The sequence below is a fragment of the Strix uralensis genome, chromosome 6, assembly GCF_047716275.1.
Source record: "Strix uralensis isolate ZFMK-TIS-50842 chromosome 6, bStrUra1, whole genome shotgun sequence".
NCBI lineage: Eukaryota > Metazoa > Chordata > Aves > Strigiformes > Strigidae > Strix > Strix uralensis.
This window is the reverse complement of record NC_133977.1, coordinates 14,133,655-14,161,234: the sequence shown is the minus strand read 5'-3', so window position 1 is coordinate 14,161,234 and position 27,580 is coordinate 14,133,655.

Genomic DNA, 27,580 nt, shown 5'->3' with positions numbered 1-27,580 from the left:
TGTCTTCCTAAAATCTACAGAGTTTAATGGAAGCAGTAATTTTTCACATGAAGAAATAATTCTGGGGGTGCTGCATAGTGAAAATGGGATTTCAGCACTCATAGAAACGCAGTCAAAGAATGGGAGTGAAATGTCTGAGGTCTGCGCTTGTGTGGGCAAGAGTTGTGTGGGAGGGGTTTGGCTGCAGGAAGGATGGCAAGGCTGCAGCTTCCCTGGGCAGCCCGGCGTTCAGCCACTGGTGATGGGACAAATACCTCTGAGCACACTTAAGAAACCTGAGCCACCATAAAATGTGACCACTCTCTGCTGACTTACTAGCAGGCAGTGGTTTTGAGGAGTTTCTTCACCTCTCTGAAGATGTTCTATGACAAATGCTTGTCTTGGGTGGGAGAGCCCAGCAATCCTTGCCTGGCACATGGGAACCCAGCTGCCAGGCAATTTTACTTCTAGGCAGGGATAGGTCCAGGCACACAAGCTGGATCCAAAGGCTGCAAATCCAGCATGGCAGAGGTATAACATGTTAGGAAGAATAATATATCTGAATAATTCTGAGCAGTTGATAGACAAGCAAAGTTGGACATATATATAAACTGTTAGCCTACAGATCATGCTGGTCATTAAATATAGCTGTACTGTAAAGTGTGCGAACACAAATCCACTCTATATATATAAAGTGCCCCAACAAAGGCTTTGGTTGCAGTATTTAGAGGAGAAAACTGTTTTCTTTCCCCTGAGATCAAACTGTTCCTGAGGAATAATTTGTCCAGTTCTAATGTATAATTAACATCCGAAGGTGGAGACTGCTGTCGCCTATAAACATTACCATATTTCCATATTCCTACTCTTCAAGTTATCTGTTTTAAAAAGGAAACTGCACATGCACAGGAGTGAAGCAGGGCCTGTGACCTGGCAGCAGTGAGTGCTGCTGGTGGGAACGTGGTCACCAGAGTCCCTTGCCCTGTGGCCGTTCACCTTTGCAGCCTCCCCAGCCTGCCCTTTGTTACCCATTAACCCCCTTCACAGACTTTGTGTGCTTTCCTCAAAGGCTTATTTAAAGGACAGGGCTTATGCCAAGCCATGGGTAATCACAGGTGTAGGTTATAGGTAGGAAAAAGAGAGTGACTGTTCTGCTATGGCTCTGCATCCCTGACATGGCTGTAGTGGGACGGGCATGAACGCAGCTGCTGATCTCTTCCTGCACGCTACTAATGAAAACTTCTCAAGGATCCATCCACAGAAACTATGGACAGGTTCTGGATCATCTGCAGAAACTTGGTTTGTTATTTGGGATTTAATTGTGAGTTTAGCACTTCTTTTCCTCCCCCTTTAATCTAGTTCACTTAACAGGTCCTAGGACCTTTTTTCCTGACTTTTTTGACTTTTACCATCTGCTAGCATTGATGACTCGATGCTGAATTGTGCCTATCATTCAGGAAGGAGCACATTACTCCTTCTCTGGAGCGGGACGAGAGATAAGGTGGGTGATGCTCTACTCGGGCAGGGCAATCGCACAGCAGCTGCCTGCTGGCATGGCCATATTGAGGCCTGTACAGCTGTTAACCAGAGGTGAGGCAGGGGAATCGGTGCTCCTGGGAGTGGAGTCCTGTGCTGCTGATGTCAGCCTGACAAGAGATAAGACACAGCGCTGTTCTGGGCCAATGGAGGAAATTATTAGTGCATCATTGGCAGCCGAGCCATCCCAGCACACCTAGCAGATGGGTCATTACAAAGGAATTCACCTGTATCACCCTGGGTCCCCTCTACTGCTATCAGAAGAGAGTCTTTTCATTGCCTTTTATCTTCAGAATTGTTTTAAGGAGGCAAGTGGCAGCATCCTCCCCAACAAGAGCTTTGCAAGGGCAAAGGGTGCAATGGCTGGGGGCTGCAGCACTGCTTGCCAGAGCATTGCCCAGCCACAGGGGTCTGCGTGGCTGCAGCCACAAGCTGTCCCACATTTCTGCACCTGCATGGGATGGAGGGGCCCACCAGCAGCTACAGCCTACGTGCACCCAAACTGTGCCTTGCCTCCATCCTAGTGCATTGCCGAGGCTCTCGTTCGGCGCAGCCATCGGCCAGGGGTGTGGGGTCTCTGCGCTGTGTTGCAACGACTCTCTTTGCTCTGCGGCGTGCAGCACATGGGAGCATATGGCTCTGTGTCTGGTTTGTTTGTTTGTTTTAGTTTTTTTGTTTCTTTCTATTTTGGTTTACTGTCACAAATAATTTAATTATCCCATGACTTGCCATTTCAGTTATGCATTGTCTCTGTTCCTGTTTGACTTGGGGGCAGCTGTTGAGCTCTCCAGATTTAGGGCTCAAATCTGCTCATCATTATGTGTGAGCACAACACAGCCCATCTTGTAAAATCAGCAACTCTGCACAAGGTAGGCATGTGTGAGGGCTGATGGGCTGGGATGCAGCTCACATCCCACACTGGGAGATGGGACCAGCCCTCAGCCCCCACGAGTGCCCTGCGGGACCCAGAGAGGCCTGAGGACATGGTGGGTGTTTGTTAGCAGCCAGCAAAAGGCAACCCACCTGAAGCACTTATGGGTTGTGAGGTAGGCTACAAAAATCAGCTCAGATTTTTTTTTTCCTTTTCAACAAAATCAGCCACGAGTCTTTCTTAATTTGGCTTTTTTTTCTGTCCAGAGCCTTGAATTTACAGTCCCTCCTGTTCTTGAAGTTGTTCCTCGTAGATGTGATAACAAGCAGTTTAAAAGCAATCCCCGCCCCCCCCACCCCACCCCCCCCAACCTGTACGACTGGAGAGGCCAATGAATGGGAGATAGAGATGTTCAAGGAATCCCTTGATTCCAGTAGCCTGGGGCTTGAAGAACAACTCCTTGTAATAAAATGCCAAAAGTGGGCTGTAATTAGCGTTGTGCTGATGACTGATAAGTTAGGTGCTGCAGCCCTTGCTCAGAAAATTGAACCAATGTGTGTCGGTCCATCACTTCTTATCAAACAATCGGTGTTCGTATTTACATCCCATAAATCCCAAAAAGTAGCTGTAAACACTCTGCTGGAAATGGATGGATGACTTGTGCCTACAAGCATGCGCCCAGAGGGGAACATTTGTTTGGCTTTTACCTATGTTTCTCTCTCATGCAGTGGATTTAGGAGGCATGTCCTGTGGGAAGATAGGGAAGCAAACAATTCAACAATATCTCGCCGGAGCTCTGCAGACGTTTATAAGACATACAGCTGTTTCTCTTTTTAATTTGGAGAAATACAGGCCTCACAAACAGGGTGGTTGGTTGTTCCTACAAATAAAAGCCCACAGCTCAAAGGCAAAATATTTTGAAGACAATGTACAATAAGAGCCTTTTTTTTAGCCATGTAAAAGCTGTTTTATGAAATTAAGCTGGAAATATCATAAGTGGGAAATGACCACAGAATAAATAGGAACCTTTTAGAAAGACAGCAAACATGTGTTATTTATTTTCCTAGTAAATGGAAGTGGCAGATTCAATCAGCAAGAAACATCAGATAGTTATGACCATTTTAATCACATAAAAAAAAGTTCATAAGTTTTGTTTATGGTACATTTAACAACATTTTCAGTTTAGTATAGGGGTAAGCAAATAACTTGTATTTACTAGCAAACTAGAGATAAGTTGGGACCATTTCTTCTAATATAGGCAGAAAGGGGGCAAGAGGTAGAACAGTGAAGTGTCTGTGCCGTTACCTTTTGCACTCCGTGTACACATCTGGAAAGCATTACGATCCGTTGCATCAGAAATATTTTAAAACTATCAAACAGTTCCAAAGCATGCACTGTACCCCATGAAGAGAGACAGCCTTCATGCCTACCATTTCAGAAGGCTTGTCGACGTGCCAAGGAAACCTATTTTATATGGGTCTATCTCTGCTTATATTTGCTTGAAAGCTTTAAAGTCACGTTCAAAAATGTTAATGCTAGATGTTAATTTTAGAGATGGGACAAGCGAGGGTTATAAAATAGCCAGCTGAGATTAAATCCTTACATAATGACAAGCTGCTGATATGCCATCAGTAGCTGCAAGAGGAACATGGAAGGAGGGGACTGGACACGTGGCGTGTGTCTTGGCACTGGGGGTGCATGAATGCCAACGCTGACCAAAGCCAACATAGGGTTAGTTCATCTTTCCCTCTATTTTGGAAGCTGTGCATCTCAAGTTGAAACCCACTGCCTGGACTCATGCATTATGAAGAAAATAGTCATAAGCAGATGTGTTGAGATCTAGATCTTCCAAGATCTTGATCTTCTAAGTGTTGTTGTAGCTGGTGTGTGTCACTTTGTCAACCTTTGCAGACCCCAGAGCCTTGTCCTCACTCAGTGCGTGTGTGTGGTCTGGGAGAGCTGGGCAACTCCAATTGCTCCAATTTTCCTCTCAGCAAATCTTCCATTACAGTAAGAGCAGAAGACTCATATTTGAGGGACATAGAAAGAAAATGTACAAGCAACATAAATACATGGGGGTGTTAACTGTGTGCAGAATAGACTGATTTATGAGGTGATTGTGTGCTTTTGTGGATACCACATGTGGTATTAGTGTCATCTTGTTTTGGGTTGTAATATTGTAATAGTCATACTGCAGACGAAAATTGTATGCTTGGGATGAAATGTGTGTACTGTAAGGGTTATCCATGACGTGATAAAAGGAAGCGATGGTACAAGTATAAGTGTAATTTCTATTCTCATTCTGATATCTCTGCTTTCTGGTCAAACATGAGTGTTTTCCTTAGAGGCAGCAGTAGATAGAGAGTAAGCTCATATTCTTAGGGTATCAGCTGTACTGAGTTCTACAGAGCAGTGAACACAAAGAGGGGTAGCAGGCAAAAGCTCAGGGAAGTCTTTATCTGAGTGAAGAGAAAGGAGTTAGCAGAGGAACAGCAGAAAAGAAATATAACCCTCAGGAAAGATTTGGGTAGAAACATGCTCAGAGTCAAGTAACAGTGATGTTCCTCCAGTGCCTTAAGTATTCATGCAGCCAGGCAGCGCAGCCTTTGCCTCCCTGCTCTCCTCCATCTAGGTTGCTTTCAACTGAAGATCAAAAACTTGTCAGATTTGGTCTGAGAGTCCAGGGACTGGCCTGCATTACAGGAGATGTCTGGAGCTTGACAATGCCTGGAGTATAACCGCCTTGTGCCTGGGGTGCCCTGAGATCCCACTTCAGTTGCACAAGAAACTAGGTGTCCTGGGAAACTGGCTGAGGACATGGCATAATGCTGCCTGTATCTTGTGATCTTGTTGCCTTCCAGCAAGCAGAGATACACAGCATGTATATTAAAATAAGAGTTGATTGCTTCTAATAACAGGTCTTCAAAACATAAAAATACCCCGTTTCTTAATTGCACCATGTCTATTAATGGAGTCGGTGTAGAACACAGGGAGCAAGTAGAGAGGCTGATTTGAAGGTGACAGTAAAACTTGCCCTTCATGGGGAGGTGTTGATGGCAAAGAGCAATTTAAGGTGGAGATGCTTCCACCCATCTGCTGAAAATTGACTGTCCCATAGCTTTGTTTCTGGGATATGAGCCATGTTTCAGTGTTGGGTTAGCTTGAACAGCCTCTGGTACCTGTTAAACCAGTTTGGTTTTGCCCAGTAGTGGGTTAAGGAACATTCCCAGGATGCTTCCCACCAGCAGAGGAATGGGGCTCAGGTTGGAGACAAGTGCTTGGGTTGGAAGAGTGGTCCACAGCATAGGAAGACATCATTGGATTTGTATAAGCACAGCAGTCATGGAATCTGGAAAATGCTGGTGTCTATCATTAAAAAAGGGAAGGAAAATATACAAGAGTCATGGATTTTCTCAGATTCGATCCCATTATGAAACCCAAGTATCTTTGACAGAAAGAAACATCTACATAACATAACTAGATCAGTGCACTCATGCCAGGGATTGTCTGGATGAATGGTGAATTCTAGCTAGTTTACAGCCAGTGGTTTAGCAACCTCAAGCAAGCTGATTTAGAAAGAGACTTGGAGGGGGAATGGTTCTAAGAACCATGGTTAGAATGGTTCTAAGGGAAACCTTGTGTTGTTGGGTTTGGTCCCAGGCTGAAGGCAAGATAACATTCCTGGGGAGCAAGTGCACTAGCGTGACTTTACTGCCCATCCTGAAAAGAACTTCTGTAATAAGATTAAACGCAATTTCTTGGTTTCGCTTTCTAACTGAGCAAGGGGGAAGAGGTTATAAGATCCTCTGGTGCTCAAGTCCTGGGAAGACCTTGGGGGTGGGAGGGGTAGAGGAATTTTCTTGTGGTTAAAGTCCCCAGATGCACGATGCTCAGATCTACTTGTCTGAGGGCAAATAAAGCCATGAATCTTTCAAATAAATACACAATGCACGTTTTGGCCTTTAGAAATCTGTGCAATTTCATACCACTCTATTTGCCTTTGCTTTAAAAAAGTGTCTGTGAACAAAGTCACAGAAGGTGCTAATAACAGAGTAAAACTGGAAAACCTCTTTCTATTGTTTGGGCTGTGTGTCCCTCAATGTGTATTTGTAGTGTGGAAAAAAGCTATTGACAAAAGCACAGTAGCTGTGCCTCAGGTTCAAGACTATTGCTTAAATTCTGACTGTCCCTTGATGAAGGTGTGTTTTTGGATTATCAAACCTGGTGGATGGGTTGTCTTGCAGACTGAAGTCAGTTGCTGACCTTTGGGGTTTTACTGGTATATCTGATATTGGTTTTGCATATACATGGTGCTATGTCAGTGAGTGATGATAGCCACGTTGCATTAGGTGTGACATTCAGAAAGCAGATGCGTGGTTAGCAAGTGAAGGAATATAGGGGAGCAGTGGCTGCTGCATCCCTGAGCTCCACCGCCGGTCTGTAGCATCAGCCTGCTCCAAGAGAAAGAGGTGTGAGGTCCTCTGCTTCACCTGTCATCTCGATTGCCCTTGGTGGGAAAGCATTGACAGGTAAACACAGGCATGGTCTCCTCTGGCCCCTCAGTATCTTCAGAGCAGGATCTGTTGGAGGTCTGAGGGTGACTGGGGTCCCCAGAAATTACTCTCATTCATCAGTAAAGAGCATGATACAGTTCTGTTGGAGGAAGCCTCGTGTCACCTAAGAAACGTGACAGGCGTGTCACTGTGTTTGTACAAAGCAAATACAGGGAACAGCTAAGTGACCACCAGGGTTTGATGGCTTGGCTTTGCAGCAGGGGTGGGAAGGAGCCTGGGAAGGCATGAAACAGTTGGGCGAAACCAACTCTGCACAGGGCTTGGGGAGCAAGTGCACAGCGTGTTGCTGCTGGGGCTTGTGCCCGGTTGGAATTTCTTCTGTGTCCTTCAAAGCATGAGGTCTGAGAGGAGAGGTGGGAGATGTCTCCTTTCCCAAAAGACTGGTTTGGGGGACAGATTTTCTCGGATGCTTGTGATTCCCACTGCTTTGGCAGGGACCCAGAGTCAGGCCCCAGCAGGAAATGGAGGGAAAGCAGAGCAAGATTTTGATATGCTAGGAAAACGTTTCCACTCTGCTGAAACATTGAAATGCTCAAACAGAGGCACGTCTTGGCCACTCCAGCAACAGCAGCCTCAGCATTGGTGCTTAAGATGTAGCTGCTGACTCTCCCAGGTCTCTCATGTGTGTGCATGCTCTCTCTCTCTATATGTATGCATACATATATAGCTTAAAATAAACAATGCCACACAGATGCTCAGTCAGAGACTGGGCCCCAGTCGGGAGCCTGCAGCTTGGCATTACCTCTGTTCCCTTGGGGGATTTCCAGCATAATTTAGCCTTGAGCTTGATTAAGACCTTGGGTTGCAGCAGCCAAATAAAGGCTTATAATAATCTGGAAGATAAAAAAATAAAAAGTCATAATGCTGTATATGAGAAGCAAAGAACAAGGGTTATGTAGCAGAAGGAATAGCCACCGCTACATTGCGGTACCGTCTCGCACATGGCGCTGTGGTGGATCCCGGGCATGATGCTGCTGCTTCCAGCGCAGCAAGCATGTAACAACAAAGTCATGCAACAGATGATGCCCTTTTCCTCTGACCCCTAATGTTTTGTAGAAAAAAGGAGCGTCCATGACACAACAAACATTATTAGTTCAAGTTATGCTATGGAAACATTGCACCACGCCAGTGAGCAACCTCAAGGCAGGCTGTGTTGCCTGCCAGCTGCGCTGTGCCACCCCAGCTGGGGAAGGCAGTCCTGCCCGGATGTGGAGCCCAGCCTGGAGCTGGCCCTCGGAGGGTGCTTTTTGTGTTGACTTTTGGTCGGGAAAATGACAGAGATGAAAAATTGTCTGCTCCTGACCCACACACAGACAATATTTCTGTATCGAAGCATGAGTGACACTGCTTGGTTTGGACATGGTGGTAAGGTACAAGCGTGAGTGCATGCCCAGGGGAAGAGCCCCTCACTGCAGTTTGGTGACCAGCACTGGACTTGGCAGTGCAGAGTAGTGTCTGTTCTGCATTCGGGCTTGCCTCTCTCTCTCTCTGCCCCAAACACACACAACTGGGTAATTAAAGTCACCGAAATGTTCTAACACAGGAAGGTAGTCTGCATTTCGTCAGGAGGGGAAAAAAAAATTGGCTGCTATGCAATGCTGTGGACAATAGCTGGAAGAAGCCAAGCTCTTTTCTCCCTTGGAAACAGATCTCCCGTGCTAAAATAGACCTTGCATTCTTCATACAGGGTTGAGAGACAATTTTTTTAAAAAAAATTATATTCCAGAACATGATGCTAATTCCCCTTTGCATCTTAGGGGTCATTTATCCCAGCACACTGTTGCCCTGTGCCAGCAGCATCTTTGGACTGTCATGGCCCCAGGGCCGGTGCAGAGGGACAGGCGCCATGCTGCAGGCTGTCCTCATGGGAGCAAAGCGGGATGCTTCACAGCTGAGCTGAGCTGGTGCCAGGTGCAGTGTCCATGGCAGCAACGGTGCCTCTTCCCTTGTAAAACTAAGACCTACCCCTTGTACATGCGATGGGTGACAGTCCCAGCGCAGGACTGGTTACCAGCTGCGGGGAGCAGGAGGGCTAATGGCAACTCTCCACCATGTGGGAGTGATTAAAGAAAGAATTGTGCTGGATAGATCCCAGATGAGTTAACTCAATAAAGTTGTGGCCTAATTAAACCACATCCCTTGCATCTTATCTGTCTTCCTGCATGTCCAGAGCAGTGCCCAAAGACTGCGCTGCTACTGAGCTTTTACCTCACACTGCTACCTGTGCCCCAGTCACTGGGCAGCGCACTAATGAAATTGTGAGGGGATATAATCTGATTTCAAGTTCTTGCTACCTGGAGTCATTATGCGTTGGTCAGGCGCTTGAGGGTTATCCCATCCTATAAATAGGGAGGCAGATGCATGTAACTCTTTCAAACATGGCTATTTCTATTAAGTATAACCAATTAACCTTGAACGGTACAGAGATCTGAGAGTGGGAACAAAACTCATGATGTGGAAGGCACATGGAGTGTTCAATAACAAAGTAAAATGCCTGTGAGTTTAAAGGGTCCTTCCTGCTCACCCAGCACTGTGGAGGTTTATTACTGCCCAGCCTCTCAGTGGCCAGGCTGTAGATGTCACCTGTGGGTGACAAATCTGTGCCTGGTGTCAGTTAAACAAAGGAGGAGGAGTTAGGGGTGACTTGACAGGGTGGTTTTGTAAGTGAAACATCGCGCCCATAGGTGCTGCACAGCAAATGCAGAAGCTTCTGGTGTGGTTTGCTGTGAGTTGACATGAATTTTAATGCGGATCTGCAAAAGCCGAAGCCAGAGGGTGGCTAGGGAAGCAGCCCAGGGGTCTCTCCCCAGCCACGCCAGAGGGGTCAAAGGATTTCAGGTCGGGACCTGGCAGGGAACCAGCACAGCCAGGGCAGGAGCAGTTGTCTTGGCACGTCCGTTGATGCCTGTGTGTGCTGGCATAAGGAAGGGCTGCCCTCACGCTTCTCCATGCTGAGCTGACACTGGAAGACTTGAGGGACTGCTGGTATACAGACATGAAAAAGAAAAGAAAAAGAAAAGAGAAGATCTCTTGCCTTACTTGTTTTTTAGGGAAGTTAACAAATGGTGGCCTGTGGAACACCATCACTAACACGCGTGGAAATCCTCTTGTGGGAATCTGTTACTGACCTGTAAGAAAACAAAAGCTTCTCTCGAGTGGGAGTGCAGGAGGTGTCTGTGGCTGGGACAGGGCAGGGTGCTACCTCTCACTCAGTGCTGTGGTCACAGCTGCGTTTCTGACGCCTAGCTTACCACACAGCCAGAAAGCTGATCCCCAAAATGATGTGCTGTTAAATGACTTGGAAGGAAAAAAAGTATACTAGTGAGTCCCAATAGAAAGGTTTATATTCTGCATATCTGGTCTATGTCTTGCTGCAGAAATAAACAGCCCTTAACTGAGAAGTCTCTGTAGACAGGAGCATAATAGATGAAGGAGAGATGGTTGTGTCATTTTGCTCAGTTGGTCATTACATGGAATTATAACTGTATTATCAATAAGCCTCAATGTCATTACCTTGCTATACTTGGCAAATGCACACATGCACTCAAATAAACATTCTCCATTAGAAATATTGCAGCCCATTAGCTAACTCTAGCTGCCCACAGCCCAGCCAGCAGCTCCCTGCTGCTCACCTGGCCGAGGGGATACTCTGTGCTGCTCCTGCAGCAGCACCAGGGCCCCCCACATCCCCCTCCCTGCACCCCACGGGCTCTGGGCAGGCTTCACTGGGATGTGGGCACCAGCAGCTGTACTTTCCGAAATGTTTTGCTGCGTCTAAAAGTCCTTCTTCAAAGGAAAGGAAATTTTAGCGTTCATGTAACCATATCGGCATCCACAGCCCGTGCAGTAAATCTTGTTGTGAGTTTCAGGATATTTATTTTTAAAGAGCGAATTAATAATAATTGTTTCTCCTTAATGAAGATAAGTGTCACCAGAGACTTGAGCTATCGTGTATTTCATGTATACGGTCTCAAATTCTTCTGTATCCCTCTGCAATTTATTTTCACTCAATTAATTTTATTTTATGATAAAGTAAATGGCCCACAGTGCTGATGGGCATTAGCTGTGGAGCTATCACATTATAATACAATCAGGTTAACTCCTAGCACTATGAGTTAACATTTCCATCTGCCACACATGCCCGAAAAAATTAGTATCTTTCTGGAAAAGCATGTCTCTAAGTCTGCTAGTAACCTGCAGCTGAGTTACTATCACAGGCCAAAGGAGCGTGCACTCTGAGCGGGGGGCTGCAGTGCAGGACCTGTATTGCCTCTGAAAAGCACCAGAGTGGATCAGGTGAGTTCGTTACTCTTCATGCGATTTTTTTTTTTTAATTGTGCTGTTCTCAGTGTGTTAAACTTCTGTGGGTTTTGAGCTGCAATGAGAAAAGCTGAGTTTCAAAATATCGCAGGCTTTCAAAACCAAAGTTGGTATTTTTTAAAGTCACTTTGAAAAAATGTAACAAACATTTCTAGAAGGGTCATTTGCTGGATTTGAGGGAGGAAAATGTGAGATAATTCTTTTCCCCTAAACACTGTGTAACATATCCATAGTCAGTAGAAAATACATTTTTATTTAGGAGGTCACAGGTGCATTTCCCACCTATGGCCTGCAGCCAGGGTGCATTTCCCAGCCCCTCTGCCCAGTGCCCTTTCACAGCGATGCCACAGCCTGGCATGGTGCAGTGCGGTGCTCCTGTGGGGGCTCCCAGCATCCACGGGGAATCAGGGAGGTGTGCCCCTGCAACACTGATGCTGTCCTCTGGCTGTGCCCCATGGAATAAAGAGGCATCAGACCACACCTGAGACCTGTCCTGCCTTACCCTTCACACTGGTATTGCATTAAGAAATGCTACGGTGTTTTTCTTTCAGAGGGCTTGAGTTTGAAGAAAATAGGCTTTGACTGAGTCCTTGGTTTAAAGCCACATTGAAAGCTCAGAGTGAAACTTTATGGTCACGTTTGAAAATTCCCCCAAGCAGGGGTTTGTTGTGGAAATGCCGCCGCAGCCTTTGCTGTAGCAGCAGCCCTGCTCTGCGATTAGCGCGCTCCTCTTGCAGACGCTGCCAGATGGTGCGGGGACAGACGCCCAAAAGGAGGTACCCCACGTTTGGTCAGGGTGAGGCGGGCATCGCCCCACAGCTCCTCGCTCCCACCTCTGTTGGTGCTGCGCCTGGTGACGAGGCACCCGCAGCATGCAGGCAGGGTGGGCAGGACTGTTTCGAGGCAGCGGGTGCTTCAGGCAGGTTGGTGGGTGGGAAGATGAGTTTTGGGTTGGATGTAGGCAGTACTGAGCACATCAAGTACTCCAGAGCGATTAGACCGGGTTGAACACCATGAGGTCTTGCTAACTGGTGAGATTTGGAGGCATTTGTTTTCTCACCCCATATGTACCTGAAGATTTCAAGCCTTTCCTTGCAGTCAGTACAACTGGAAGCTTTTTTCCCATAAAGTTGGCTCTAATGCCCCGGCTCTGGGAGGTGAATCTTGAGGGAATAACTCCTTAATGATAGTAATAAAAATTATTTAGTCAATAATAACATACTCCCAGAGTCTGTGCCACTGGTTTTTCCTCCCAGAGGAAATCCCTGTGGGCTGGAGCAGTTTGTTGTGTAAAGAATGCACAATCTGCTGATTTGTAAAAAAAAATATTTAAAATCTTCCCAAATTTAAAAAATCCACAGCAAAGGTTGGGTCTTTCTGGGTTTGCCTACTCAGACTGGGACTTTCTGAGCAAGCGGTACCTCTCACATCATGGGGTCATGGGGAACACGGCCTCAGGGCAGGCTTGTCTGAGCTGAGGCTGGTTTTAGCCCAAGGGAGAGACCTGCTTGAGCTGCAGTGCCAGGGCAGCTTTCTGCCTTCCCTCGGCAGCGATGCCCACAGCACTGGGGGACACCGCAGCCACCCCGGGGGGGCACGGGCCAGCAGGGACCTGTGCAGGGGGCTTCAGGCTGAGTGAAACGGCAGTTTTACTGCTTAAGTGCAAACAACTAAAAACGTTTTCTCAACAAGCACCCAATAAAACTGTATTATTACATCCTGTGAACAGCTCCGAAATCCTTAACTCGGGGATATCAGCAGCTCCTCAGTGAAACTAAGCTAATAAACAAGTAGATAATTAACAAAGGCAAACATGAATCTCGGTACCAGTGACTTCATATTAAGAAACCTTCTGGTTTTAATATTTGGCATGTATGCATGAAATAATTTATTGCTGTTTCAAAGCAATTTCAACTGTTAAACATTCATTGGTTTGCTGAAGGAAATAGTAAAAAAAATTCTTTCATGTGAACATTAGTTCTTAATTTTAACATTTCCTTATTTTCTATAATGGGATTTGATGTGGCAATAAGCTTTAGGAACAGATCTAAGTGGAAAAATATTGTTAGCAGGTGAAGATTTTCTTACCGGATCCCTTAACTATCTGCTGAACAGGATAGTTTCATCAGCGAGCACCCGCTGAATCACGACATTTGAGTGGCAGGGAGGATTGCCTCCCTCCGTGCCAAAGCTGATAGCCTTAGGGATAGCTAAATAAACCCTCCAGTGAGAGGCATGCTCTGCATCCCTGTGCTGCTGCTGCCCAGATTTTGGGAAGTATCGATTTACTGAACGCATATGTGAATAAAGTGCATCGGCTTATGACTCTGTGAGCAGCTGGGGGGACCTGTGTATGGAAAAGTGCCATTCAGTCATCACCGTGGCTCTGCCAACCCTTGGCAGCCCAAGCCCGGTAGCAGGCAGCCGGTGAGCCTCAGTTCACTGCCAGAGCTGGAAGAAAAGCTCTGTTTTGACCACGGTTGCAGCTAGTAGTAACTTTCAGTTTGTGGAAATTAAGTTGTATGTAGAAATCAGGCATTTTTGCACACAAATTCTGTGCCCTGTTATATCTGGTTTATGTTTATGTACTGATTGAAGAAAGAAGATGTTTTGCTTGACAGTGCTGTGCAGCTGAGAGATAATATATAGAAATGTCTCCAAAATACTTCCAATCTATTTTTATTTTCAAGCAGTCCTGGATAATGTCATGGCACAGCGCACCTTTAACTCATTCTGGAAAGGAAAGCCTGCACGGGGAGGACCCATTGCCTGCCTGGTGCTGCATGTCAGAGCGACCTTGCACTGCTCCTGCTCAGCACTTGGGCTGGCATGAGGGCTGAAAGAAAAATCATTTGATTCTGAAATAATTTCTACACAGCTAATGCAATGAGAGCCACAACTGGGACAGGGTGTGCTGTGCTCTCAGTTTACAAATGCCTTGCCAAGTCCTAGTCCCTGCGAAGCACCAGCCCACGGCTGCCATTCCTTCGCACCCCAGGCACCCCCCAAGCAATGTGCATGGTGCAAGCTCGCCATCCTCACCACAGCTCTGTGCCGCCTGCATTAGAAAGGTTTTATTTAACAGAGGCATGGAAAAGTGATGATATGGTTTTCTTTCCCAACCTTATTTTACGATTAGTGCTGTGGGATATGGAGAGGTATGGATAGGCAGGAAAGCCACGGCATACTTTTGAATAGGAAATCTAGCAATTTCTTTGTGGTGAGTTTAATCTCCTGCATTTTTCCCAGCTTGGTTTTCACTATTATTAGGCACAATTAAAAATTAGTAAAGCTGAGGTAGGAATTAAAGTTTGTAATTAAATTTTCTCTCCCACCCGTGGTTAGCATGAGTTTGATGTCAATTTACAAGGAAGACTCCTTTTTGCAGCAATTAGCTTTCAAAGAAGTAGACAGTAATGGAAAGCATTTGCTAAATTAAAAAGACTGGTAAACCATGGCTTTTTACAGTTAAGGGACACTTAAGGGACACTTACAGTTAAGGGACACTTTCTGCTCAATGTGGGGCCAATGGCAGACTCCATCACTCTCTGCCAGCTCCTGCATGGGCCCCGTGGCCACTGGGTGATGCCCCGTTGGACATCCATCTCGGCATTTGGGTGAGCCCCTGCCGACGGCCAGGGTCATGGGGAGGAGCTGGCGAGCCCTGCACGCTTATCCAGCAGGCTTTGTATTGAAGTTGGAGGTGCTCTCGCTCTGCTCGCCGCCACTCTTCCCCCGCGCCGTGAAACCAGGGAGGTGGGAGCTGCCCGCCTGCGCGGCGGCTGCCCTACATAAAGCGAGTTCCCAGGCTTGCATCTCATTTCAGTGCAAAAGTCAAACTGAATGACTCATGCCAAATCTTTTTATCTTGTCGCTGCGACTGTCAGCGTAGCTGAACTCCAATATGACTATACTTATTGGAAGGGTTATTTTTAAGTACCGAGCATATATTTATATGTGTGGCGATACTTCATCATTTTCAGCTGATTTGATCTACCGGAGCAGAATAGTCCCTCTTTATAATAATCTCCAACATGTTAACTCATTCATCTGGGTAAGGCAACAAGTTCAAGTGAGGCCTCCAATATGTTAATTATTCATGCATGAATCTTTTATTTCATCTAGCCTCATCCGCACCAGACTGCCTTTTCTAGGAAAGCTCTCTGTTGAGAAGAAAGCAACAAATACTGTACAGTGATTTGAGGGGAAAAAAAATCAGCTGCATATTCCAAACTATAAATTGTCTAGTCTCAGCCTTTTTTCTCTACTGCCATCTATTGTGCAGCAAAAAATGCATAGTTCACTGGCACAAAATCATGAGTTCTGGTTTAAACAAGAAGGGTCATTTGGTGGTGGCTCCTGGGTACTTGCTGTTGCTTCTGCTCATCAGAGAACCTATTAAGTTAATAAGGAGAAGTAAAAATGACCAGGAAGCAATAATTAGGAGGCCTTAGGAGCACCTAAGAATATAGATGGGATCTGGCCTTAGAAAGTATAAAATGGGCTGCCGGGGCTTTTCTTGTAAAAATTCCCCATAAAGGGGAAGCGGCCCCTGGCTCCCCGGACGGGCAGCACCTGGACAGCCCAGCGTGGGCCAGCCCTTGCACGGCCTCGGGCAGGGTAGGTGTTGGCTCCTGGCCCCCCACTCGGGGCTTGTCCCCCACCCCAGGGAGCCAGGCAGGGGGTGGCACAGGGGCCCCTTGTCTACCTTTCTGATCCCCCTCTATGTTTCTGGTCCCCCCTCTCACTGCACAGCTGCAGCCCTCCCAAGGGCAATTGCAGTCAGTACCTGTGTGACAACAGACAATGGACCAGGATGGAAATGGGGATTTTCTCCTCTGCTCGCTCACTGTTAGAGGCCGCCTTCTCTCTCTAGAAAGGCACTGTGTTTCTGCAGAATGGGCAGTGCCACCCCTGAAGAGAGCTAAAAGACACTGTTTGTCGTCTGTAGTGACAGTAACTGAGAAAAATGCCTTCAGAAAGGCAAGTGCTATGGGCCAAGTAGTTTTATCCCTGTGGGATCGGTTCAGGTGTATCACAGGTGTTTTGTCTCCTGCTCGTACAGGTTTTACACTAACCCTACTCAGTGGAACAGGGTTGCTCCTGGTTTACACCATCGTGATGGGAGAACTTGTGCCCAAGGCCATCCTCAGAGAGTCTGGGTTTTCAGAAACATCAGCTGGCTTCAAAACTAGGACTGTGTGAGTTTCCCTCACAGTCTTGCTCCCACCCTGGTGGCCAAACAAACAGGACCCATTGCAGCAGAAAACAGTCCTTGCCCTCTCTCCTTGCAGCGCCAATGGGGTGCTGAGCTTGTGGCCCCCAGTGTTGCAGGTTACTGGTGACCACTGGTTTGTAGGGATGCCTACTCCACATAGGCAAAGACAGACCTACCAGTAAAGGCAGGGTTAGTGTTACTGGAAACTCAGGGCGAGACCCTCAGTGGTGCATGGGGGACACATGGCAGATGCTCCAGCAGCTGCCTGTCCTGATGCAGGGACAAGGTCCCCTCCCTTCCGTGGCTCTGTTTGCTTCCAATTTTGCCAGCCATTTCCTGAGCAGTAAAATAAAACTGCCCAGCGATAAAGCTAGTTGAGCCCTCCTCCACTTAGGATGCCTCTCAGGACATCCCTGTGAAAACGCACCATCTCCCATCATCAGTGACACACAAAAGGGTCACGTCCTAGCTACCAATTTAAACGCACTTGTATGGCATCAAAAGCAGTAAATTCACAAACTAGTGGGAATTCAGCAGCAACATCAAGTGCAGAATGACCACAGTGAAGATGCACGCTTAAAAAAAAATCCTAAAAGGTTATGACCAGAATATTTTCAGGGGAAAGAAAGGTTAAAATAATGAAAAATAGGATTGAAGTAACAGAAAGCATATGAAAATTAACAACCATTCTTAATATATCTTGCATGAAAGACAGCTGAAAGCCAGTTACTAGTGGAGTAGATGTGACAGAGTATTGAATTGGTTTTGAACATGTGAATGGTGTAATACGCTGTGGCCCTAGGGCAGAAAGGAATACAGCTACCATGGCAAGTATTGCTTCTTTTGCTGAATGCCATGACAGTACCTGTTTTACAACTTTACAAATACTAAAAAGTCATCCATCTATATCTAAATCAAAATGACATTACATATTTTCTCTGATTTATTAGTAAACTACTAAGTAGTAACATTAAGATTTTAGGAAAAGATTAACAAGACTGTAGTGGTAACCTGTCATCTTAATTTAAGGGAAAGCCGCTGAAAATGCTCACTCTTTGTGAGGGAACATGCAAAATCCTTTGCCTAATGGATGTGGAAATGGTATTAGACCCCTTTTGCATCAGGACATTAAAAGCATGTTATTTGTTCTTTATTTGTTTGTTTTTAAGTTTTGCTCTGGTTTCGTTTGGGTTTGGTTTTATTGCAAAGGAGAAAGTATGCAGGCCCTTGCTCACCACGTGTGCATTCCCCACTCTCTCCCCTGGCCCCTTTGCCAACCGGGCAGAAACGCGGAGTCACACTGCCGCTCCTCGCCCAGGGCTTGGCTGCAGCCACAGCGGAGGGTCCCAGGCACGGTGGCTGTACTGGTATGTCAGGCGGGCGGCGTGTCCCCCGGCTCCCCCATGGCACGGCCGCTCCAGGGGTGACCCTAAACCATGGCCAAGAGGCACCACTGACAGCTGGGGATGAGGGGCCATGCGTCCCTCTCAAGCCTTTTAAATGGTAGCCACTTGGGTCTAGGAGCTTATGACAGTGGTCCCAGCTCCCGCCAGCTGGGATGGTGCTGCAGAGCAGCACCTGACAGGACTCTGCCACCAAACCTGCTTTTCACAGGAATACACAGATTTGCCAAAGCTGATAGGTTTTGGTGACAGGCGGGTTGTGCTGCACCTGTGCTGGCAAACCTGCCTGGGTCTGCCCGGTGCCTGACAGACCTGGAGATGCGGTGCCTGCAGCCTTCTCCCTGCCCTGCTAATCGCCTCACCCAGTCAGCCGGGAGCCTCAAAATCGTGCTGCCTGCCTGCGTCCTGCCCTGCATGGGAGCCACAGGGCGAAGGTCACCAGGCTCAGCTTCGCTTGGTCATTGCCAGCTGGGACACTAAGCTGGCTTTAAAAATGGTAAATTTGAACTGTAGCCCCGAATTAATTTGTATTAATGTAGGAGATTGAAATGCTGCTGTTGTGACCTAGTAACACTGCTGCTTACTATGAAATGGAAGATGCCAAACAATGGCAAATCAAACCTGCAAAATTTGTAAAAGCTGTTAAGTCCACTTGAACACAGAGGCAGGCTAAAGAGAAGTTTCCATATCAAGGCTGGACAAAAATTCCTGACTGCTTCCCAGATGAGCAATCATTAATATGTGCTGGTGAAACCACATGTACACAGACAACACATTTGGCACAAAACTCCAAGCCCCCTTGTACCTGCAATTATTGCCCTAAAATCTCTTAGAAAACCAAGTAAGGGGAGAGAGCATGCAAAAATCATGCTAATGATTCAACAATAAAACATAAAATAAGTATTGAATCAATATTGCATCCCAGTCCAAAGCTCACTCAGGTCAAAGCAAAATTCCAGTAGATTGGGATATGGATTGGATCAGCCCTTAATGAGGTGTTGCAAAAGAAGTGCCAGTAAAATATACAGGCCAGCATATATTTTATGGGGAAGATAGTCTGAAGTCAACATTACAATTTACTAATTCAGTAGAACAGCTGGAAAAATAAATTTGTTTAGCTAGAATAGCACATCTATTTATTGAGCCTCCTTCCGAAGCTATGCACATATCAACAGTAGGATTGGTCTCTAAAACACGGGGGAGGAGAGGAGGGGGATGATGGTGAATTCAAATTGATGCGCTACTTATTCCACACTAGTAATTCAATTAATGATTTTATAGACCCTACGCTGTCTCACATTCTCAGTCGTTCTCAGGCAAATGAGATGGGGAATCAAGCAATTAGCTGGGGTTGGCAATGTGACGGGTTTAGCCTGAGCAAAGTGCCACACAAAAGCCACCTCTGGCTGCCTGCTGGAGTAGGGGGCAATGGGGAGCTCTCCTTCAGCTTTTGTTTTCACATTCCTGCCACCAGAAACTTCGGTGCATTATTGTCACCATGAGCAATGGACTGGCCAGCGTCAATGCAAAATGCTTTTATCTCATCACTCATTTCCATAACTTTTTTTGGTGGGGAAAAAACCCTAACTGAAGTTTTCCATACTCGGTCTTTGCTGAGGGCTGATGACATAAGGAAATAGTTGTGTGTGATTTCTGAGTTATGACCAAGCTTTTGGCCAAAGCTACAGCAAAGCCAGTGCTTGAAACTTGAGATGAATGTAAACTTGATCCAGGAAATTGTTTAGGTACCTGCCTAATTTTAAGCAGTGAAATAGTCCTACTGCATTCACCTGAATTACTAAAGTGCTTGAAGATAAACATTTACTGACATCAGGCCCTGAGACCCCTTGATCCGTGCTTCTTCCAGACCTGGATGAAGTCAGGGCTGGGCAAACAAAGCGATGGTCTCCTGTAAAATATGCTTTGAGTATTTCATTTTGTTTGGGTACTTCACAGCAGTATTTGCTGATCTGCATCAGGCCTCATACTGTACTGCTATTGAGAAATTATTTTCGTGTGTGTGTGTACACTGCAGGCACCAGTTGCAGTCATATCACTTAAGAGGGTGTCCCTTACGCTGCCGGGGGGAGGGTGTGCCGGTGGCAGGGCAGGTGGGTCCTTGGTAAATCTGCGCCCTGGCTTAGTCTGGGGCAACAGCCTTCCTGGAAAGGCAGCAGGCACGCAGTGTCGAGGCATTCTTCTCTCAATCTTTTTTTCTCCAACATTCATCCCATTAGTCATTGTTTTGTTTACAATTGAACATCTCTCTGAAGACTTCAAGCTGCAGTTTTGCTGAGATATCTGACAACTGCCATCCTTGATCTCAAGGATGCTGTGCACCCGAGTGACTGGATGCAGGCAGGACCATCGGCTGGACGCACTGCTGGCAATGCCTGTGCTGGGTGAGAGGGTGCAGGGAGAGCTGTGCCTCAGTGCATGCAGGGCACGGCCTCGGCACTGATGCCTGCTGCTAAGGCACACTTATTTTCTTCCTATGCAGCAAAACTACCTTTTTTCAGGAGGCCAGTGGAGGTCTCTATATTTAATTCACATAATCCAGACCTTCAGTGTCAGTGCCTGAAACGAATTACTGTTTATATTAGAAACTTAGTTTAATAAATTAAGTCTGGTCTATGAACTGTCAAAGTTCCTATAGTCTGCAATTCATATAGAACAGATGCCTTTTCCATGACTCTTAACTAGAAGTGGCCAACTTGATTGCTTCCTTTTTGCCATTACTACATTCTGTAGGTTTAGTTATCTACTGCCTACAGAGAATTCAAAACAATTTAAAAGGGCATCTGGTATAAAGCACTCTCCAGGAAAAAAAATAATAAATCTTTCCATATACAATAACTTTCTGTTTAGGTCAGAGAATTATTCAATAATTGGCACTTGTTTAACTAGACCATTCAGAATCAGTTTGGTTTGGGTTTTCCAATTGTAGGTAGAGTTACAGGGTTTTTTTCTTTCCAAACAAGCAGGTTTGTGAGTCCTAATTTCCAACATATTTGTGGCACTGCTGTGATTAAGACCTAACAACTAATTTTTGTACAAGTAACAAACATATTTCAAAAGTGCCATAAATAATTCAGTGATTTTTTTTCCCCAGATTGTTTATAAATTATAAATTTTCATTTACTCTGTCCTAGTTTTATATAATACTGATAAAAATGAATAGCTAAAAGCAATGGTTTAATTGAAGAATAGAAAATGAGGGTGGGATGGTCAGAACAGACCTCTTTGACTTGCGTTCCAGTTTCCCAGTCACCGTCATTTAAAAAGCTGGACCCGCTTATACAGGCTGTTAGAAGTCCTCACTTCCAATATTTATGTTTTGTGAAGCACTTTTAATGCACAAACAGTTGTCACATGAAAAGTTAATAATGAAGCACATCTATGAAGATTAAAAGAGAGTGGAGCTGATGCTTGTTGCATCAGGAGTTGTACATCCAGGCATTTCCAGGTAATATTTTTTCCATGTTGCACATTAAAACAATTCATTGCAGGACTTCGAGCCTGCTGGTGTGAGCAGAGGGAGGTTGCAGGACCGGGACAAGTCCCCACGAGGACCACAGGGAACAGCTGCCTGATGAAATTTTCATCATGCTCCCTGCTAACGTGTTAAGCTTTCAGGATGGGGTATAGCCCTGTTGTGGTTGGAAGTGAGAAACATTTTTCTGTGTTCCCGTGTTTGTCACAGCCTGTGAGATGAAGCAGCCCCAGGACAGCCTGAGCTGTAGCCACCACTGCTGCAGGCACAGTGTCCGTTTGGCGGCGATTGTTTCATTAATAGCTGTGGCAGGGGCTGCTGGCAGCAGGGGCTATGCAGAGACTCTACACCCCTCGCTCTGACACAGCCAGGCTCTGCTCCACTGCTGACTATAACATGGATCTCTCAAGGCAGGCTTAGCTGCATTGCAAAGTTGTGTCTCAGGGCAGAGCCATGGTCCATGAGTTCCTCATCTATACCTGGAGGATATTTACTAAAAGTGACTGTGTTTCATGCTTCCTTTGGTGATGATTTTCACAGCTCAGGTTAACTGTGATGTGCCACTGAACACAGGTTGTTCTCATCTAAAGTACCACCAGTGCTGCTGTGCCATTACATGCAGTGACCCCCTGTCAGTCGGACATCTGCCTGGGGTGCCAGTTGGGGGGGGGAAGTTCTTTGCTTTGGTGCTCTCCTCCTCTTTGAGCAGAAAACAAGAGTAAGGTCAGGTAGGAAGAGAGAAATTTCCAAGCTGGAGGGACCTTCAGTCTGTCTGGTCTTACAGCCTGCCCCCACCCATGGCAAGAGCAACCTGATTTAGGGGAATGTGAGGGAAATCTTGTAATGCCAAGTTTGAAATAGAAGTTAGTGAACCTCTACAAACAAGTGGCTATCTCCTATCCAGAGGCATGAGAAGTCCCTACCTGCAGAAATGCACTCTGCCTGCCACAGTTGTGAACACTGTCCTGACTTGCCTTTTCTTTACAAATCCTTTTTTTTTTTTACTGTGAAGGTTAATACTACTGAATAAAAATCTTCTGATGGTGGGTGCAAATTGACAGGAAGGCTGACACAAGGAGGGACATGCTGACGTCCCTCTCTGCAATATCTGTGTCAGCCCGTGAGTAAAACCAACCTGCAAGACCCGAAGTTTACTTGCGATGTAGCAATGCTGCTCCATCCCAGTTCAGCTGTGTCGGTTTACAACAGCTGAGGATCAGGCCCACAAGCCTTAAAAAAGCAACCCAGTACAAGCACAGAGAAGGGAACATATTGGTGGCAGATCATAGGGGAGTGGGCGCTGCCAGGTCTCTGCAGGAAGCTGTGCTTCATGTCAAATGACGACCAGCCTCGTGGACAGCCCACCCTGCTCAGGGCTGGGAGGATGTGGGGTTCATTGAAAACACCGCCCGCTCCTGCAGCCCCAGCCTCCTCCTTCAGCTCGCAGAGCCAGGCAGCAGTCACAGGCTCAAAAACTCTTCATCCTCCCTGCTTTCGTAATTGATCGCAACAACGTGGATGATAACGTTACTCATTAGTCATGAAAGTTGCTTCCTCTGTGGAAAATGGAACTGCACAAGGATAGCTATATATACATCTATGTGTTTATAGTAAGTATACATATAAATTATGTATACATGTGTAACTAATATGTAGAAGCAAAATTTTGCTTGTGCGGGAGAGAAACATCTCTGTTACTGTGTTTGCGTAGACGCTAACTCTTATGCAAATACATTTTGTTGGATATTTAAACACAAATGGAAAGCAAATAGAAATCAGTATTACGAAACTAGAATGTAAATGGCAAACATATACTAGAGCTGAGAGCAAACTCTGTGTATAGAAGTACAGTGTGGATGCATGGTTTGCTTTCATATGGGAGGATGAACAACTCTGGAGCTAGGGAGCACCGGGAGAGTGTTGTCACTGCACCGGTTTTAGTGCTGCATCTATTTTATAAAAAATAGATGCCTACAGAACTCATCCCAGTGTAGCTGCTGGCAAAATTCCTGTTGTCCTAGGTCTTTTACATTGTATAGTGATCTCAGGTTTCCAGTAACAAGGGACCTGGTACTAAGCAGGGCTCATAAACACGTAATTGTAGGGGTTGATGGGTCTGCGCCATGCATAAGTTTAGGCATAGATTCAAGCACCTGGCTGAATGGGGCTCAGACTTGCTAGCATTGACTAAGGAGTGGCTGCTTCAGTGAAAGACTTCTCAGTTTACATAACTGATTTTTTATTACCTGGCTTGTCCTACTCCCAGTCAGGCCAAACACGCAAGGATCAGCTCAAAACATTACTTCCAAAAGTAGCGACTTTCTTCTCTCAAGCTTCCTCTCTGATTTCTAATTTAAATACATTCAGAAATCCTGTATAACTTCCAGCTGTGTTTTTCTTGGTGCTTTTAAATTCATTTATTAATCTCAAATTGTTGGGTGGTTGGTCTTTTTTTCAGTTGGTGCTTGTCCTTTTCCTCCTGTACAAATGACACAACTCCAATCTGCTGGGTATGCCTTTCTCCTTCAATTACTCTGTTCCGAAACTTTCTTCATGTCTTTAATCCTTTTTTTATTGGCTTGTCTTTTTTTGTCTTCTACCCTTTATTTTACTGTCTCTCCTCTCCACAATGCTCTAATTATCTTGACTTTCCACAGCCATTTTGCAAGCCACTAGCCAAGGCAATTTCAACATATTTGAGCTTGCCAAAGTATTCTTGGATGGTCCTTGCAATGGAATTATACTGTACTGAACCTAAATCCGACCCGCTGCTGCTCTGATTATAGCCCTGCCTGGTCTGCATTGAAAAACCCCAGCACATTTAAAGAGACAGGTTTCCTATTATCTTAAGAGGCAGCTGTCATTCTCCTGCATTCCTTCTTTTTCTAATTAGTTTAGTGAAATGGTGCCTGTCAAACCCACTCTTGACGGTGATCTTTGCACTCCGTTTCTTAAGCTGAAATGCCATTGTCCCATAAAACCTCAAGGACCATTGCCATCAAGGGCTCACTGTGAGTGACTCCGTTAGACAGCGCTATGAAATAAAACATTTTTTCAGCCAAATCCACATGTGCCTGGTTCATAGACCACTGGAATTAGAGGGACTCTTTCCACTAGCTTCAGGGCTTTGGATCCTGCCCTATTTCTATTCACCCTAAAAAGCACAAGCTTTCAGCTAACGCCCCATGGCATCGTCCTCTGAGCCACAGCTTTACCTCTTGTATCTTCCACTCCCACTACACTCTGCATAGCCACTGACCCTAGATGACCTCCTGGGGTTATTTTCTACTCCACTGTGGGACTTCTACTTTTTTTAGCTGTTTTGCCCCAGCTGGAATCGCACGTGCGGGGGGCTCAATGGCAGAAAGTCGGAGAAGTGTTTTTATTTGACAAACAGGAGCCCTAGAGGAAATGGGAAGCTTTCGCAATGATGTTACGGGCCCAAACATAGCAGTTCCTATAGTTTATATCTATATCCATATGGATACAGTGTGACCCAGTGATGCACATCCCTCGCAGCCTGAGCGCGAGAAACTGGCATGTGCAAATGCTGGCATCTGACCAACACAGGGCCGAGGGCCATTCTTGTGGATATTCACTGTACTGGGGAAGCAGTGGCGCGACTCAGCATTACACGTGCCGGCCGAGGCAGGAGGCACACTGTGTGCTGCGCAGCACAAGGAGCTGTCAGCCAGCGCCTCGTAGCTCCAAACCCTGCTCAGACTTCTCTTGCAACACCCATGTCTTAGAACTGACAGAGCCGTATTGATCTGCTGTTTTGCTTCTTTTATTCGAAGTCATTTATTTCATGAAGAAAAAAAAATAATCCCAAATTGCAGTGAGCAATGGAAATAAGTCTGCTCCCATCTTCTTTTTTTTTTTTTTTTCTATCACTGTTACTTCACTTTGCCTTCCTCTCAGCCTAGCTGTGTGTACCAGCAAGCTCAACGTCATGTTTTGCCGTCATGTACTTGTCCCTTGAGGTTTTTCCCATTTGCAAAGTTTGGTATGAGGTCCAAATTTCATGTCAGGAAAGATTAATCCAGTGATACCTGCTGAGGAACCCTGGTTGGGTTTGAGTGACTCTAAATATCTGAGGCATATCTAAAAGTCTTTGGCAATGAGCCATGGGATTCCTGAGGCCATTGCAACGGTGCTGTTGAATGTTGCCTAGCTGAATGTCTGTCAAGGTCAGTGGGAATGAATTTAGGGGCAAATCAGCAGCTTTGAGAGCCCACAGCCTGGGTGTGCTAGAAACAACCTGTATCATGGTCAGAGATGGAGAGCTCTTGGATTCAGAGTCTTGGCAGAGTTTGGTGTAGGCACCCATGTGTGCAGGCAGGCTGCAGGGGCAGTGGAGGCAGGAGCGGCTTTGGTTGTTTGTCTAGATGAAGGCCTCTGACAATTCATCTCTTGTTCCCTCTCACTCGGTAAACCCACTTAAGAACAATTTGATTAAAAAATGCAGCAAGTTTTTAGTGCATTGAGATGCAGTTTCACGTGGCTCTGGGACCCAGGCAGAGGGAGCGCGGCAGCTGGCTGCAATCACATGCCTGGGTCTCCTCCCCACACACAGGTTCATGGTCTCCGGGTACCTTTCCAGCTGGGGAGCAACAGGACAGTGTCCACAGGCCTGGGGGCTCTGGGGCAACTTGGGTTGAAGATCCAATACCATGATGATGTTTAAACACCACCAACTAAATAGTCATAGAAAACTGAATTATTTTAGCACTACCTGTGCGCATACCTGTCTGTCTTTAGGGATGCTAATTCCTTCAAATTTAAAAAATCTGTCAATCCCTTTTTGACACCCGCTTCCTCCTTTCTCTTGGGACAAACCTTTTTTTCTGAAGCTACCTCACTGACACCTCCTCTTTGCTCTCCTTTTTAGAGGCTCTAAGGATTAACCAAGAGCCTCCCAGGTATCTTTCTACAGGCTTAAATTATGCAGATCCACAAGAAATATTTGATCAGAGCTATCCAGTCTACTCAATGAGCTCTGTACAGTCTTGAAGCTGTCTTTTTCCCTGTGATTTCTCAGCTGCTCTCCTCCACCTCTGCTACAAGGAGGTAGCTGCTCTATGCTACGCATGGCTGGTGTCTGCTCTCCATCTATTTCTGCTTGTCCCCAGCTCCTCACTGATGCGCCCAAGGGCTGAAGCTGTAGGAGAGCCCCCGGCCCTGCTCCAGCCCTGTGAGCTGGAAGGGACAGACCCCTCAGCGCCTCTTGATTATTTGCCACCTGCCATGAAGCTTTTCCAGGCATTGTCTTGGCAATCAATGGAACATTGGTGTTTTGCAAAAGGATTCTGTGTCCCCGTCCCTCACCAGTGTTGTTGAGTCCCTATGTATTTCTTTCAAGGTCTCTGGCGTTGGCGGAGCGGTGGCGTCAGCAGATCTCAGGTGGCTCGGGTCCTTGGGTCCTTTTCTTTATCCTTGGAAGCCTTGAAAGTTTTCCCCAGGCGGGAGGTGAAGAGTCTGTTAATTTCACACTTCAAAATAATCTTTGCCCTCTATTTCTCATTCTTAAGTATGATTGTGTTATCCAGGGAGATGTTTTAGGGACTCGGTAACAATGTGGGGCTTCTCCAGCTTTCTCATCCAGTGTTCCCACAATGCTTTTATTTCCATTGACTCGAAGCACTTCTTGCCATTCACAAAAGCCAACCACAATGCCCCGCGGGCTGCTATCCCTCCGGCTCTGCGCTTGGAGGCAACCAGCCAGGCAAGTCGACCGTAAATATTTAAATCTTGGCAACACTAAAATAAATTATTTTCCCCTGCGCTGCAGAGGGCAGGGGCACAGAGCGCTTTGGTGTGTTTCTGGTGACCTGTGCTGCTGAACGCCAGGAAAGCGGCGGGAAGGAGGCAGCCCCTGCTCCTACCCACTGGGCGCTAGTGCCCCAGCAGAGGGGCTGAGTGCCTGGGCATGAGACCAGTGAAGCGTGACCCCCCACACCAGCTGGCATCCCCAGTTCCCACCCCAACCCTTTTAGCTGGAGAGGCAGAGAGAAACAGGTAGAGAGGCTGAAAAACCAGTGGGATTTACCTGCTGGTCTTGCAATTGGTCCTTCCTGCAGCCCTGTGCCATCAGTGCAGCCCTGTGCCTGCCCACGGCTCTGTGCCACTGGGCTGGTGCAGCTTCTGCACCATGATGGTCCTCCAGCACTGCTGTCCTTAGATGCAGGA